The sequence below is a fragment of the Mauremys mutica genome, chromosome 7, assembly GCF_020497125.1.
Source record: "Mauremys mutica isolate MM-2020 ecotype Southern chromosome 7, ASM2049712v1, whole genome shotgun sequence".
NCBI lineage: Eukaryota > Metazoa > Chordata > Testudines > Geoemydidae > Mauremys > Mauremys mutica.
In genome coordinates, this window is record NC_059078.1 from 23,245,100 (window position 1) to 23,260,461 (window position 15,362).

At 50.8% G+C, this 15,362-nt stretch overlaps 1 long non-coding RNA gene across 2 annotated transcripts in view; it reads left to right on the top strand.

The window, feature by feature from the left end:
- LOC123374259 overlaps window positions 1–14,147 on the top strand; it is a 63,749-nt gene extending 49,602 nt beyond the window's left edge. For both annotated transcript variants that reach the window (XR_006581042.1, XR_006581043.1), the window contains exons 3-4: window positions 4,481–4,736; window positions 13,882–14,147. This is a non-coding gene — a long non-coding RNA (uncharacterized LOC123374259). The remainder of the gene's footprint in view (window positions 1–4,480; window positions 4,737–13,881) is intronic.
- The last annotated feature ends 1,215 nt before the right edge of the window (window positions 14,148–15,362 follow it).

Consider the following 15,362-nt stretch of genomic DNA (forward strand, 5'->3'; position numbering starts at 1 on the left):
ATATACACATTCATCATTGTGCCCTTTCCTTCCCCCGACTGAAATCAGACACCAGTACTCCCCCTTCATTGGAATAGTAATGGGCTCGTTCACTTTTCCTCCCGGTGAATCCACTTGGTGATTAGGGGGTTCTCATTTCACTTAGGAGAGACTAAAAAAAGCGTGTCGAGGAGAAGCCAGAATTTTCCATTTGCACTGATGAGAGCATATGACACCCACTCTGCGGAGCTGTAAATGACCTCAAAAGGAGTAAGGTAATAGAGAATCCGAGCTTCAGTGAGAAGTGATTTGCCCAGGGTCCCATAGGAAGTGAATGTCAGAGCTAGGATTGAACCGAGTGAGTTCCCTGAACTTAGACCTATATTCACACCACCATAGCATACCTGCTCCTGAGGGAAAGTGACACTGGCTTTCTCTTTGTGCTGGCAGGGGAGCATCCCTCTTAACCTTTAGACAGCAGAGTGGGTCAGTGGCTATGGTATTGGTTCCGGATAGGTAGGTTTCATTCCCGGCTCTGCTACTGAGCTGCTAGTCAGCAGTACAGTCGGTTGCTTTTTTGTTTCCCCTCCCATGCTTTGTCTGTCTTTGAAACTCTTTGTGGCAGGGACTGTCTCCTACTATGTGTCTGTACAGCCCTAGCATCGGTGTTTCTGTGATACATGTAATGAGCAATGATAATATCAACCAGAACAACTTCATAGGAGAGAATCGCCTACAGATGAGACGGTTGTGATGGGCACTTTAATTGTACAGGGAGGAGACCGTTCCATCATGTGCTAACACTGTATTTGTGCTCCTTCTCCTCTACTTTCTCTCTTCTTTTTCTTCTTCTTCTCTTCCTTTTTTCCCTTCATTGTATAATTTAGCTTGGCTGATATTTTTGCTGGCTACCCTGACTCTTGGGCCCTGTTTGGACATCAGGCTGATTTGTGGTTTTATTTTATGGCATCCCATGTGCAATTTCCAAGAACAAAACAAAACCAAACCAACCACCCCATCCACTAGTAAAGATAATTGCTATTATCCTTGAATTCATTTTTTAAAAATCATGTTAATCAATCTGCTCTTGAGATGACTAAACAATCCTTGTTAAATCAGCCTCAGGCAGGACTGGGAGCATGTTCGCTTCAGATACACTTTAAAGTACGATTTCTCTTCATCTGGCTTTCTTGCAACTATAGACCTTAGGCCTTGTCAGGTTCCTAGCTAGACTGTCCCTTGAGCCAACATAGGAACATTCCCTCTGGTATATTCTCCAGCCCCCACCTGTTTCTGTAATTGCCAGGAATGGCTGAATACTTTGGGACTCACGGCCAACAAGCTTTAGTTGAACCTTTCCAGCTGAGATGATCCCAGCTTAGCTCTTGACCTAGCGGAGAGCTTTCTTTAGGCTCCCCCAGTGGATCTGCTCTCAGCAGGCTCCAGTGAGACCCCCTGGTTGAGTCTGAGCCATGGTAATATTCACACAGTCTATTTGTGCCATGTGCCGTGGTGGCATGAAGCCCAAAATGTCTGATTCGCTCCCATTCTAGTGAAGACCTCTTATTGGCTGGCCACTGGTGTCTGTCTGGCCGATGTGGCATTTATAAGGTGCCTATCATTGCAGTATGTAAGTGCCATGTCAATCAAATCTCAAAGGAGGTGGCTATCTAAGGAAGCTTCGCTATCCCCTGAGCCCTCTCCCTCCTACGCTGCTTGGGTGCTGCTGGCAAGCCCAGACCAGCGTGAGACAGAAAACGCTGGCAGAGGAGGCATCAGGAGAGCTTGTCAGATGAGATCAACACCTTCAAATAATTCCTTGGGGGCAGAGGTGAAGACAAATGCCAAGGAGCACCGATAACAAGGCTGTTCTCAAAATGCCACTGGGCACTTGGCTGGCATCTTCAGTGCTTTTGTGGTCCTTGTGCCAGCTGCTGAGGGATGCAGGCCGATAGAAGCAGATGGCTAGAGGAATAGCCAGGGTTCTGACAGGGGAGAGGGTTCATTGAAAGCATCCCAGCCTTTTCCCCAAGCTCACTGATGCTGGCAGGGATCAGGCAGAGCAGTGGGTGGATCTGTCTGATACCAGTTCCCTGCCTGGCAGAAGGATTCCTGTGCTCTCAGGAGGAGGCACAGATATAGAGGCATCTTAGAGCACACGAGCCTGTTTCTCCACTCTGTTACATTGGCTTTACCCTGCCACAGTTCCACGGACCTAAGCGCACGCTGCCGGGTTTGTGGATTGAGCCAGGGCCCGAGGCCATTCTCACCAAGTGTGCAAGGGAGACCCTCATGTCCCACACATTATCATTGGCCTTCACGTGATGCAGTTGCTGCTGGAGGGAGGGGAGTGTGACAGCAAGGGAGGGAAAGAGGAGGAAACAGCAGCACCGGGACTGGTTTTGATTTTGTTTGACAGCCCTGGAGACTGGCATCCTGGCTGTTCCCTAAGGACAGTTACCACGCGGCCCTCATTCTGCAGACTTCCCAGCTGACCCAGTGCTGGCTTGGGGGCACCCCCTGCAGGGCCGAGGGGGAATTGAACTTTGCTGGCCCCATTCAGTCCTAAATTTCACAGCTGAGGCTGCCAATGAGGTGGCCGGAGGTGGGCGGGAAGGGGGGAGGATTAGTGCCAATTGCAAGGGGAGCTGCAGTGATGAGATTCACCTGCCAGGGCCACTGAACAGCCAGCAGAAGGGCATTGATGAGTCATTACCATCCAGACGGGATTTTGAATTGCTGATCTAGGAGTGAAGGGCAGGGTCGCCTGTCCTCCTGGTTCTTCGTGCTGAAAACCCCACGGCCCTTTCTCGTTTGTGCTCCTGGCCCCTCATGCTGCTGTGGGGCCTGGAAAATCAGAAGAGCAACCTTCAGCCTAGCCCAGCTGTTCTCCTGCAGCTGCCTCCCGGCATTCATATCCCACAAGCAGGTTTGTGCAAAGCAAGAGTTTTCTCTGAGGGTGGAGAGTTGGTGCGAAGTTAAAGCAGAGCACGCCAGGCTCCTGTTTGTGCTATCAGCAGGATCCCCCTGGCTGCGGCCAGCTTGGCTGTGTTATCGGCCGAGCCCTAGATCCAGGTATGTCTCTAATTCCCCGGAGTGACAGGGATGCCCTTTGTGGAAGGCGAGATTAGAGCAGGCGTGCGGCTGCACAGCCTCAGCCCAGGTGACAGGAGAAGCGAGCCCTGCGCTCTGTTGAAAAACAAGACGGAGGAAAGAGAGAAAAAAAGTGACAGCACTGGAGGGAGTCCAGAGGGGGGAGGAAAGAGATTCTACACAAAGGGCCAGCCTGTCTTCACACCTGCTCGGACATACGGGGAGCATGGAGGCCCAGGGGGGAGGAGGGCCATTGACAGATAGAAGCAGGGGGAAATAATTCTCACTGAAAGAAGCATGTCAGGGGAAGATAGCTCGGTGAGACACTTCAAATAAAGGGAAGCAGCCGTGGTGACAGGATACATTCTTTGCCTCAAACACACTGTAGGCCATGAGTGCCAGAGGCATCGGGCAGGAAGAAAGGCTACTTGAATCGCATCAAAGACAACCACCACCAAAGCACAATTGAAGCCTGCAATCGTAGCCGGCCTGAAAGCAGGTTTTGCACAGGCTGCTTTGTTCTCTGATCGTCCCCGTCGCTTTAGTATCTCCCACCATCGGCCAGGCACGGCACAGCTTCTTGTCTCTGAGGGAACCAAGTTGCAGATGACACAGGTTTGGGGGGGTTCTCTGCTCAGCCCCTCCTCAGCCTGACACACACAGGCCTAGCTAGCAGTTCGGCATTTGTCCACACATGTATTGGCCAACCCATTGCCCTTAACCTGCAGCATTGCCACCATTCCCTAAGGGTGTCGCTGGGAGTCACTCAGAAGAGGTCAGCGGAGATGCCCTCACATACCCCTCAGCATCTGCACTAGCACAATCAGCTGTCAGTTTTATACAAAGATCTAGGAGGGGCTTGATGTAAAGCTCAGTAAAGAACTGCCTCTTCCCACCTACCCAAAAACTAATAACCTCTGCCATGTGCCAGGGCTCTCGAGGATATAGAGGAATGGTGAGTCTGAGGACCACCATGTCTCACTATGATACCCCTGGCTATTTTTGTTACTTATCCAAGACAGTTGTGTTCGAACAAGGCTCTGATGCTGTCATAAAACCCTCAGGTCCTCTCTCTCCATCCCTTCTCCCTGGCCTGCCAATGTTCCTGCTTTAAACCTAGCATCCCAGACGGTCCACGTCCATCTGTCCTGGCTCTGGTGGGGCTTTGAAGCTAGGGAGTTGGAGTTCTCATGCAGAACACGCATGGGCACCATTATCTTTTCTCCTCCAGCCAGCTCTACAGCCATGCTGAGGGGACTAGTGGTGTCTCTCAGGTACTGGGCAGGATTTGTGCCTGATTTGGGGGTCTTGTGGGATTTGGGGGTCTTGTGGGATTTCTTATTTCTTGGTATTGAATTTTGTAGCTTTCTTTAAGCCCTCAGCTTGACTCCCTCAAAATGTTTTAAAGAGCATCCATACCTGAAGCCAGAAGAGCCACCTGTCAAGGGAATGAAGACTGCTCCAGGTTGCAGTGGATGTGGGAAACCAGCAGCATCTACATGGAGAATTAGGGAAACATCTGCCCAACATGGGATCCCTAGGGAATCTTTCCATCATCTCCTGAGTGATCCCACAGAGTCTTCCCCCACCTTGTTCGTGGTGAATGTTGCTTTTGGGACCTCATTTGCAGGCAGCATTGTGCTGTGGCCCAGGTTATCCTTCAGGTGAGCACCACTCCTGTTCTCAACGTTCAGCTCGTCTTGCATCTGGTGTTGTGTTATTTCATTGGTAAGGTCATAGGGGAGAGCAGGCAGTATGTGAGCCTCACTGTCTCATTAGCAACAGACTCCCACTTGAACCTCACATCAGCAGAGCTGGCTGCCCATCTGAATTTTATGGCTTGGCCTCTCATCCAACATGACACCATTTCTCCTGAATGCTGACTTTTGGTGGTTAGTTGCAAGGAGAGTTTAGTCTTGGAAGCCAACAGGAGCTGCTCAGTCTTCAGTGCTTTTGAAAAATCAGGCCACTTATGTAGGCACCTTAAGATGGACGTAGGAAGCTAACTTTAAATGCCCATTTTGGAACATCTTGGCCATGCTATCTTTTTTTTTTTTTCCCCAGAGAACAAGCCGCCTATCAGCTAGGAGGTGGTGTCACGTGGGATAGAGCGTTCCTTACCATAGGGGAGAGTGATAAACCTTACAGGGAATATATAAAACGTAGACGGCAAAACCAAGTTTACTATTTAAATTGCCCCCTTAAAATGGTGCAACCTCTGCACAGACACACACGTGTAAAAATGCCCTGCTGCCAATATAAATATATCGGGAACCTTTTCTGACCAGGCAAACACTCAGCTTGTTCTTGGTTCTAACACTGGTTACTTTATATGACTATTGAGTGATTGGTCATTCTGTGTTTGTACAGGACCTCGCACAATTGGGGTCCATTGACTGGGGTCCATGGCTGAGGTGCTACAATAATACAAATAATTAATAATAATAGTGCACCTTCTGCATGGGGCTAACGGCCAGCCAGCTATTTGCTGCCTTGCTGTCTGCATATGAGCCTGGTGAACTAGGTGAAAGAATAATAGCTGTAATAAATTAGCCAATTGTGCCCCCTTGTGGTATAGAGTAGTGCATGCACTAGTGAACTGAACAACTCTGTCCATATTCAAATCCTTCTTAAAGACCCACTTCCGATAGTGCATCTATTCATTTGTATATAAATGATGGATTGTTGTTCCATTTCCCCTAATATCTGTCTGTCTGTCTGTCTTTAGACTGTGAGGTTCTTGGGGCAGGGACTGCCCCTTCAGTGTGTGCAAAGCCTCTACTACATTTATCTTGGATGCTGCTATAAATGTTTAATAATAATAATAATGAATAATAAATTAATAACTAATAATGCTCTGGCATCTCTCCCAAAGAATCCTTGTCCTTGGATCCAATGCTACAGTGGCTGCTGTGTGTTCTGCAGTCGGGCATTTGGATGTTGACTTTAATGTATGCCCCATCAAACAGAAAGGCCTGGTGAGGTCCAGCTCTTCACTGCCACATGGGGAGGGTTATGCATACCTATTGCCAATGCCAAGTGTTCAAAAATCACAAGTCAGGTCCCAAAGTAGCATGAGATTGCCTTAAAAATCATGATTTTTTTTTCCAAAATAATATTGACGTCTTTACATTTGTTTTCTGTTTTTTTAACCTGTAGGGGGTCACATTTTCAGGCTTTTCTCAGCAACCATGAGAGCTAGAAACTTGCGATTTTTTTTTTAACATGAAAGCTGAAATGTTCATGTATTCGCATGACTCCAGGAGCTGGGGCTTTAAGATACACACCAAACATCACGAGACTAGCAATAAAATTGTGAGAGTGGTTTAGTTGGGGATTGGTCCTGCATTGAGCAGGGGGTTGGACTAGATGACCTCCTGAGGTCCCTTCCAACTCTGATATTCTATGATTCTATGTCTTTCACTGCTCCCCACATGTTCCTGAATCCATAGCAGTTGTCTATACCATGACCACTGATGCTTGGTTACTCAGGCCCAGTGCGAGCGAGAGAGCAACCTGCTATATTTTTTTGAGGGGAGGGTGTCTCTTTCACCTCAGTCAGTCCTAAGGAACCCTCCTTTTCCTTATCTTCCTACCCCCAAAAGTCCCACATCACAACCACCTGATTGGATGGCAGTCTTTTTCCAGGCCATTTATGCTGCTCCTTAATTGCCCGGAGGGTTATCTGTTGAGCAACAAAGAAGCACTTCCCTGGGGCTGCGCGTGCTGTTTCCGCAGCATTCCCAGCCGTCATTGGCCTGAGAAGGAAGAGGCTGATGAAGCATAGGCCCTGTAGGCCTTTCTGTAGGGCCCCGGCTCCTGGAATCAGGGGATTACAGCAGAATCTCAGGGGGTTGGTTGGTTGTTTTTGTTAAAGTTTGTAGCCCTCATAGCTGCAAAGAAATGTGTGGCAATGTGAATGAAGTGTAACCAGTGCTGCGGAGAGCCTTAAACAATATCTGAGAGGGGTGAACTACCCTGTTCATATCGATAGGGTGTTACTCTGAGACCTACTGCTCTGGGGGCCTCGCCAGTCCCAGTATAGTGGGGGACACTGGGTGGGGCAGGAGGAGAGAAGGGCAGTGAGCCTGGCCCATCCACGTGGATACACTCCCTCTGCTGGGGTAAGTACTGCTCCCCCTAGGCTGGCCAGACAGCAAGTGTGCAAAATCAAGACGGGGGTGGGGGGTAGGAGCCTATATAAGAAAAAGCCCCAAATATCGGGACTGTCCCTATAAAATTGGGACATCTGGTCACCCTAGCTCCCCTTGGTGTTACTTGGGGGGAGAGACAAGGGTCTTTCTGTATTGGGGGGACCTCAGGCAATCTCCATTTCGAGAGGGGAATGGACCCACAGGACAGGCAGGACCATGAAGTGGCAGTGGACCCACAAGAGCTCCGTGTTGTAGTATGCACATGGCCTCAGATTGCCTTAATCTGGTAGGTGGTAGGCTTTCTTTCCCCCTCTGCTGCCCTCACAGCACTTTCATCCCTGCTAGCCTGTCAAGCTTCTTCCCCTGGGAGCTGGCGTTCACTCCGCATAGTCCTCCTAGGGCCCAGAAACCCAGGGGGAGTGCTGGCCACTAGGCCACAGAGGTAGGGTTACCAACTTTCTAGTCCCACAAAACCAAACACCCTAGCCCCGCCCCTTCCCCAAGGGCCCACCCCCCACTCACTACATTCCCCCTCCTTCGGTGGCTTGTTCTCCCCTACCATCACTCACTTTCACTGGGCTGGGGCAGGGGTTTGGGGTGTGCAACGGGGTGAGGGCTCTAACTGGGGGTGTGGGTTCCGGGGTGGGGTCCAGGAGGGGGCTCCAGGCTGGGGCATGAGGCCGAGGGATTCAGAGTGGGGGAGGGGGCTGTGGGTTGAGGCAGGGGGTTGGGGCGTGAGAGGGGGGTGAGGGCTTTGGGCTGGGGATGTAGGCTCGGGGGTGGGGCCATGGATGAGGGGTTTGGGGTGCAGGAGGGGGCTCCAGGCTGCGGGGTGTGGCCGAGGGATTCGGAGTGCGGCAGGGGGTTGTGGGTTGAAGCAGGGGTTTGGGGTACAGGAGGGGGTGAGGGCTCTGGAGTGGGGCCGGAGATGAGGGGCTCAGGGTGTGGGAGGGGGCTCTGGACAGGGGCAGGGGGTTGGGGTCCAGGGGGGTTAGGGGCTCTGGGATGGGGCCAGGGATGAGGGGTTTGGGGTGCAGGAGGGGGCTCAGGGCTGGGGTTGGGGGGCAGGGGAGTGAGGACTCTGGTTGGGGGTGCAGGCTCCGGGGTGGGGATGGTGATGAGGGGTTTGGGGTGCAGGAGAGGGCTCCGGGTTTGGGGGGGCTCAGGGCTGGGGCAGGGGTTGGGACGCGGGGTTGGGGCACGGGCTCCCGGTCAGCAGCGCAGCCGGGGGTGTGGGGGCTAAGGCAGGCTAGCTGCCTGTCCTGATACCACGCTGAGCACGCTCCGGAAACAACCAGCAGGTCCAGATCCTAGGCGGGGGACCAGGAGGCTCCACGTGCCACTCTCACCCGCAGGCATCCTGGCCAATGGGAGTGCGGAGTCGATGCTCGAGGCAGTGCACGGAGCCCCATGGCCCCACCACCTAGGAGCCAGACCTGCTGGCTGCTTCCGGAGTGCAGCACGGAGCCAGCCAGGACAGGTAGAGACTAGCCTGCCTTAGTGTCGCCGACTGGACCTTTAACGGCCTGGTAGGTGGTCCCTTTTCGACCGGATGTTCTGGTCGAAAACTAGACACCAGGTCACCCTACACAGAGGGTATGTCTACACTGCATTAAAAACCTGCGGCTGGCCCATGCCAGCTAACTCGGGCTAAGGGTCTCAGGCTAAGGGGCTGTTTAATTGTGGTGCAGATGCTCGGGCTCAGGCTCAAGCCTGGGCTCCAGGACCCTGCGAGGTGGGATGGGGTGTAATGTGGGACTGTGCAGAGGGGCCAGGAAAACAAGGGGATTTTATCACCTTTGTGCAGCCTTCTAGGTGTCTGCATAGGGTAGATGAAGGCCTGGGAACTCAGTGATGCTCAGTGCCCATAACCACACCCCATATGTCCCTGTGCAGGCTGCCAGCGTGTCCTAACTGAAGACCTTTCTGAAACAAAGCTTGTCTCTTTCCTCTCCCTGCTCGGAAGGGCTGGGTCCTGGCCAAGTTTCCTGTTTGTGTTACAGCCTATCCAGCAGGCTTTTTCTTTTGGGGTGGGGGAAGGGGGAGAGCAGCAGTCTACCTGGAGCTGAAGGGTCAGTAACTCCTTCCCCAGGCTCAGGGTAGCATTATCGAAGCCCCCAATCCTCACTCCCTCGCTGCATGGTAACACCTGCATTTTAAGGCCTGGGCACATTTGCTGCTGTGATGCTCTCTGCACTGGAGGTGCCAGGTGGAGTCAAACTCTGATCTTTCGGATCCACCTGCTTCTCTCCTCTGGACCCTGACTTCCACTCCCCTCTCTGCTCCAGGGCGGCCTTGCTCTCGGATCCACTGAGGCTTTGGCTTGGATGAAGCAATAGAGAAGAGAATGGAAGGAAAATGAATGGGGAACAGGTGCCGTCCTGCATGGGGCTCTCTTGGGGGGCAGCATCCTCCTTCTGCGATGGCACTGAGGTGCACAAGCAGATGTCACCCCAGGACAATGTCTCCCTTCCACTTACATGCAAGGACATCCCTTCACGCAGTCTTTCATACTGAGTCAAGTGGCTGCCAGCAGTGTGGAAAGTATTTCCAATCTTGGTGCTGAACAAGAGACACTCTTCTTATATGGGCCCGGACAGCATGAGGAAGAGCTGAGAATCTCACCACAAAGCCCAACCTTGGCAGATTTTCAGCCTGAATAGATCAGGAGAAGAGTCTGAACATTTGGCTCCAAGCTGCTAAGCTTCAGACCCCATGGGTCTGTGTTGCCCATGGGAGCCACTAGCACCTCTTTAACAGTGAGCTGTGACTGTTTCTTGTGGGGTGGACTGGCTGCTTGGTCCATTGGATTGGTAATGGAATAAGGTACTTGTCATCTCCAACCCAGGGATCTGGTGCTGCAGGCAAAAGCAGGCCCAGCTGATAGTGACCAAAAGTCATTCCCAACTGATGGCCATTTGGTGGCATCATCATCTCTGGGCATAACAGCAACTATTCAGCCTTCGTAGCGAATCAGGGATCACTCCGGCCAGCATTAATGGCCCCTCAGTGCAGGGCTGGATTACCCAACAGGCAGACTAAGCACGTGGTTAGGACACCAGCAAAGCAGGGGGCACCAAAAAAATGAGATTTTTTTTTGAAAAAATTTGATATTTCCAAAAAAGCATCGAAGTAGTCATCATGGGAAAAATCAGAACTTTGTTAGACGTCCTTAAACTCCACTACACACTCTTCCCCTGTTTTTCTGTTCTCTTTTTATCACTTATCCCCACCTAAACCCGGGGGGCGTCCTACTAACATAGATCGAAATAATGTGAGGAAATCAGATCCTGTCATGTATTGCAATAAATTTGTTTTATTATTGATATATTCTTCTGAGTTATATGTACTTGATTCGTTTTTTTCTCTCATACACACACACACACATATATATATATAAAAATAGTGTATGTTGTGTAATTTTTTTTGTTTTTTTTTTAAGTTCAAATAACTGAGATAAGGGGCAGGATGAAACCTAACCAAGTGGAGCACAGAAATGTAAACTGGTGGGAGAAAAGAAACAAAAAGAAAAGAAAGAAGAAGCTTTTAGAACAGAACAAATATGCCATATTCATACCATGTGCTGCACACTCTCTCAATCTTGTTAGCTGCAGTGCTGTTGATTATTGTCCGGTGGCAGTAAGGTTTTTCTCAACAGTCCAGTTACTTTATACATTTTTCTCTGCATCAACACACCGATGGACAGTTCTTAAAACATATTTGGGCAATGATCGTGTGTTGAAATCTCTTTCTAATACTCGCTGGGAGGCACATGCAGTGGCAACAAGTGCAATTCTGGAGTCCTGCTCAAAGATTGTGGATGCATTAGAAAGTATAGCTGAAGAGCAATCACAAAGGGCAGAAACTATATGAGAGGCAGAAAACATTGCAAACAAGCTGCAAGAACTAGAGCTTGTATTCATGTTGACCATGTGGAATGAAATTTTACACTTTTACCACACAAGTCAAGCTCTCCAAGAAAAATAATTGGATTTGAAAACATGTGCAGACCTCTGTCAATCATTAGCAGACCACTTACACACTTTGAGGAATGATTTTGAAAGATTTGAAGACATATCAAAAGATATCTTGCCTGATACTAACTGCAAAGAAACCCAGTCCCGCAAGCAAATCAGGAATAAATAAGCAAATGATGGCAGTGCAACAGAACAGCACTGAATCCTAGAGACAAATTTTGTGTATCTACTTACTATGCTATAACTGATACACTTGAAGCTCATATGAAGAGAAGAGGTGAAGTATACAAAGAAGTATCAAGTAGATTTTCTTTTCTAAACGATACGGACTTATCTGAGGAACAATATTCACAAGGTTCCCAAAAGCTAGTTGACTCATACCCTGTTGACTTGAACATGAATCTCTGTGGAGAAGTACGCCAGTTCCACTGTTATATGCGCGCAAAGTTTAATGAAACAGGAAAAATGAAATTCAGTCACATTGATCTTCATGACACAATATTGAAAGTGGATTACAATGTGTGTTTCCAAATGTAGAGATCGCACTACGTATTTTTCTAACATTGATGATTACTGACTGCTCCGTAGAACGCTCTTTTTCTCAGCTGAAAAGAATAAAAAACCGTCAGAGAACAACAATGTGTCAGGACAGACTTGATTCACTTTCCCTATCGTGTATGGAAGCGGACATGCTTTGTCAAGTCAGCTTCGATGAACTTATCCAGAATTTTGCAATCAGAAAATCTAGAAAGAAGCTATTTTAATTTCAACATACATATAAGTTTTGTGTCATTTTGAGAAATAAAATTGTATTTTACGGTATAGTATTGTTTTTATTTTGAATTACATATGGGGCGGGGGCACCATAATCTTTTCAGTGCTTAGGGCCTCTAAAGGTCTTAATCCGGCTCTGCCTCAGTGGGAGCCTGAGCAGAAAAGCCAAGGGCTGCATGAGCCATGGAGACTGAACTCCCCTCTCGCCCCAGGGAAGGGCTGAGGCATGTTGCCATGGCGTAAGTCTGTCCTGCCCCTGTCCATGCTGTACCTGCTGTGGGTGTTCACGGTGCAGCCCCACAAGGATCCCAGATGGCACAAGTCCTGCTTTCATGTTGGGAGCGTCGTCCCCTGGCCTCTCCCCACTCTGAAGAGGTACCGGAAGAGGGAGGCTCTCTGACAACTCTGAAAGAGGGTAGCAAGGCGCCAGGTTCACATGGCGCTCAAACCGCCGCTGCTCTGCTGCCTCGTGGCTGGGCTCGAGTCCAGCTGGCGTGATTTCTGCCTGCAGGCGGGGCTGTAAATTAGGCTGCTGGGCTGGGTGCTGCCTTCACTCATGAGGACAATAGAGGAAGCACTGAGGTCTTTCCACTCGAGATATAAATCTCCTATTCGAGAGCGGAAAGGGAGACCCAGATTAGAAACTATACGCAGGCGGGCGTCGGACTGCACTGGAGAGAGATGCAGACCGTGAGAGCAAACCAGAGAGGGGTGGGAAAGACAGGGGCCACGTTCATTCACCCCGGTGTGGACAGTAGGATCGGCACAGGGATGGAAGATCAGTGCTTGTGCCTCCCTGATTCTGGGACTGCTGGGTCAGCTGGGCTCTTGGTTCCTCATGCAGCCATGGAATAGCCAGGGTGCAGGGTCATGCTCCTTCCATCCCTGGCTTCTGGACAGGGAAGGCAAATGCTGGATACAGGGTATTGCCTGGGCTGGGGGATGTTTATGGCCCCTCTCTATTGGTGCAGCCTGTGCAAAGGGACAGCAATGCAGGGTGAATTCCTCCAAGAGAGAGAGAGAAGACATGCCAAATTCTGTGGCCGGGTGCTTTTCTATGGTGCTTAGTGCTAAAATAATGGCATGCAGACCTCAGGCATGCACTGATCGCAGCAAGTGGCTGGGAGGAAATCTCTCTGCATGTATGGGATTGCATTTGGGACTCAGTGAAAGATCCCCCACCACAGAAGTGCACCCAGAACCTGGCAGCGATGCCTAGGGAGTGACATGCTCCCTCTCCAAACGGCAGGGAAGTACAGCTCTGTAATGTCCTGGGGATGTCCCCTCCACTTTCCTGACCAGGATGCTAGAACCACCACCCAGAGAATCAGCCCAGGTTTTACACCAAGCCCCGGTGGGCTGAGCTGGGACTTTGGAGGTTTATTCAGTGCCCATAGATGGCTGTGCCATCCAGACATAATCAGTGGAGCTCAGTTCTAAACCCTTCAGAGTCTGGCTCTAAGGAGTTCCCAGCACCTGGGTGGCACAGCAGGATCCGGACTCTGACATTCGGGTCTCTCTCTCTGCTGGCCTCAAGCCTTCCTGTGGGCCTTTCCTCTCACACTCAGTTTGCTGCTGCTGCAGAGGTGGAGGCCAGACACTAGCCCAGGCACTGGTGGACTCGTCCAGGGAGCAGGGTGGAAAGGGAGTCCCCTGGCGCGCAGTGGCGGGGTCCGGAGGGCTGTGCATCACCCTGGGCCTGGAGGAGTCCTTTGTACGCACAGGGAGGGTGGTGACAGACCGCTCCAGACACTGGCTGAGGTTGTCAGGACCTGACAGTGAGGATGACGGCTCCCTCCCTTCCCCCATGGATGAGCTGAGACAGGGACGATATCAAAGCAGGGGCCACTCCTCCCAAACCAGGGGGATTAGGTGATTAAGGGCTTTTATTGTTGTTTTTCCAGGCTCCAGCAAAAGATACTTGGCAGGATTAGGCTGATGAAGACCCCCTCCCCCAATCACAGAGAGATAACAGTACCTCAAAGAGAAGAAGCTGACCAGACAACAGACAGATCGTGTCCCGAGCAGAACCATCTCTCAGCGACCTCTGCTGTCCCCTCCACCTCCTGATACCACTTCGCACAGTGGGACCCCTGGATCCCTCTCGGCAGGTATTATTGCTTGGCAACTCAGCCTGCAACCCATCAATTGCAGCCGGGCCACAAGGCAAGTCGAAATCTGTGCTTAGTTTTATAAGCTGGTCTGTCCGGGTGACTCCGTGTCAGGGCCTGGGTGCAGCCAGTAGCCGTGTCTGCTGTTAAAAGAAGAGCAGTTATGTAAACATGGCCTTTCCTTACTCAACCCGTGGCACTGGCCCTGTGCGTTGCACTGAGGAAGGGAGGAAGGATGGGCTTGTGGTTAAGGCGGAGAGCTGGGTTCAATTCCTGGCTCTGCCATAGGTTTCCTGTGTGACCTTGGGCCAGTCACATATTCCATAGGTGCCTCTGATCCCCATGGGTAAAGTGGGGATGATATTCCCTTCCTCCCAGCCCTTGTCTATTTGGACTGTAACCCGGAGTATCTCTTACTATGTGTCTGAGCAGTGCCCAACGCAATGGAGCCCTGATCCTCACTGGGGTCTCTGGGCACTGCCGTAAGACATGTAATAATCAGCTGACTTTACTGCTTGCTGCAAACAAGCTCCTATGCCCATTAGCCCTGCTGGACCAGCTGCAGCTGCAGGAAAGTTAGCTGGGGCCCATTCAGCTTCCCTGAGCAAATGGCCTGCTTGGTTCCAGCTGCAGAGTCTTTCCTAGCAGCCATGGTGTCGGAGGCAGGAAGGACCTAGCAGGAGTTGTGGATCCTGAGGGAGGTTGGAGGGTTGTTTGCAGCATCAACAGAAAAACTGAGCCCATTAGGTCTGGTAAGATCATTTGAGCAGATACTGCACTTATTTATCTCCCCCACACACACACCTCACTGCTTCTGGCCCAGTGGAAGAGAGTGGCAGGAAGTTCACAATCCCCCTTTCACAGAAGTGCCTTACAGAGCGTAACTGTGCTGTAACAGAATGGAAATCCCTGCCGGCGGGCATGCAGGGGATATGCAGGAACAAACCTAGGGTGTGAGCAGCTAGAGGAGAGGCACCCAAGACCCTCTGCCATGATTTCACGGCAGTGTCCTTCCATGATTCAAATTCGGCAACTTGGTCCCCTCCTTCCTCCTGCCCTCTACTGCACTAGGACAGACCAAGGAGCCAGTGCCACTATGCTCATGAAGCACTTGGCTCTTCGTTATGGGCCACAGAGGACATTTTACAACAGCTTTGGCCATCCTGGGACAGCGGTACAGCATGCGTTACTTCAGTGCTGTCTCATGGCGAGGATGCACAGGGCAGCAGACCCCCTCTGGGACCATGCCCAGGCCACATGGCAGTGTGTTCCAC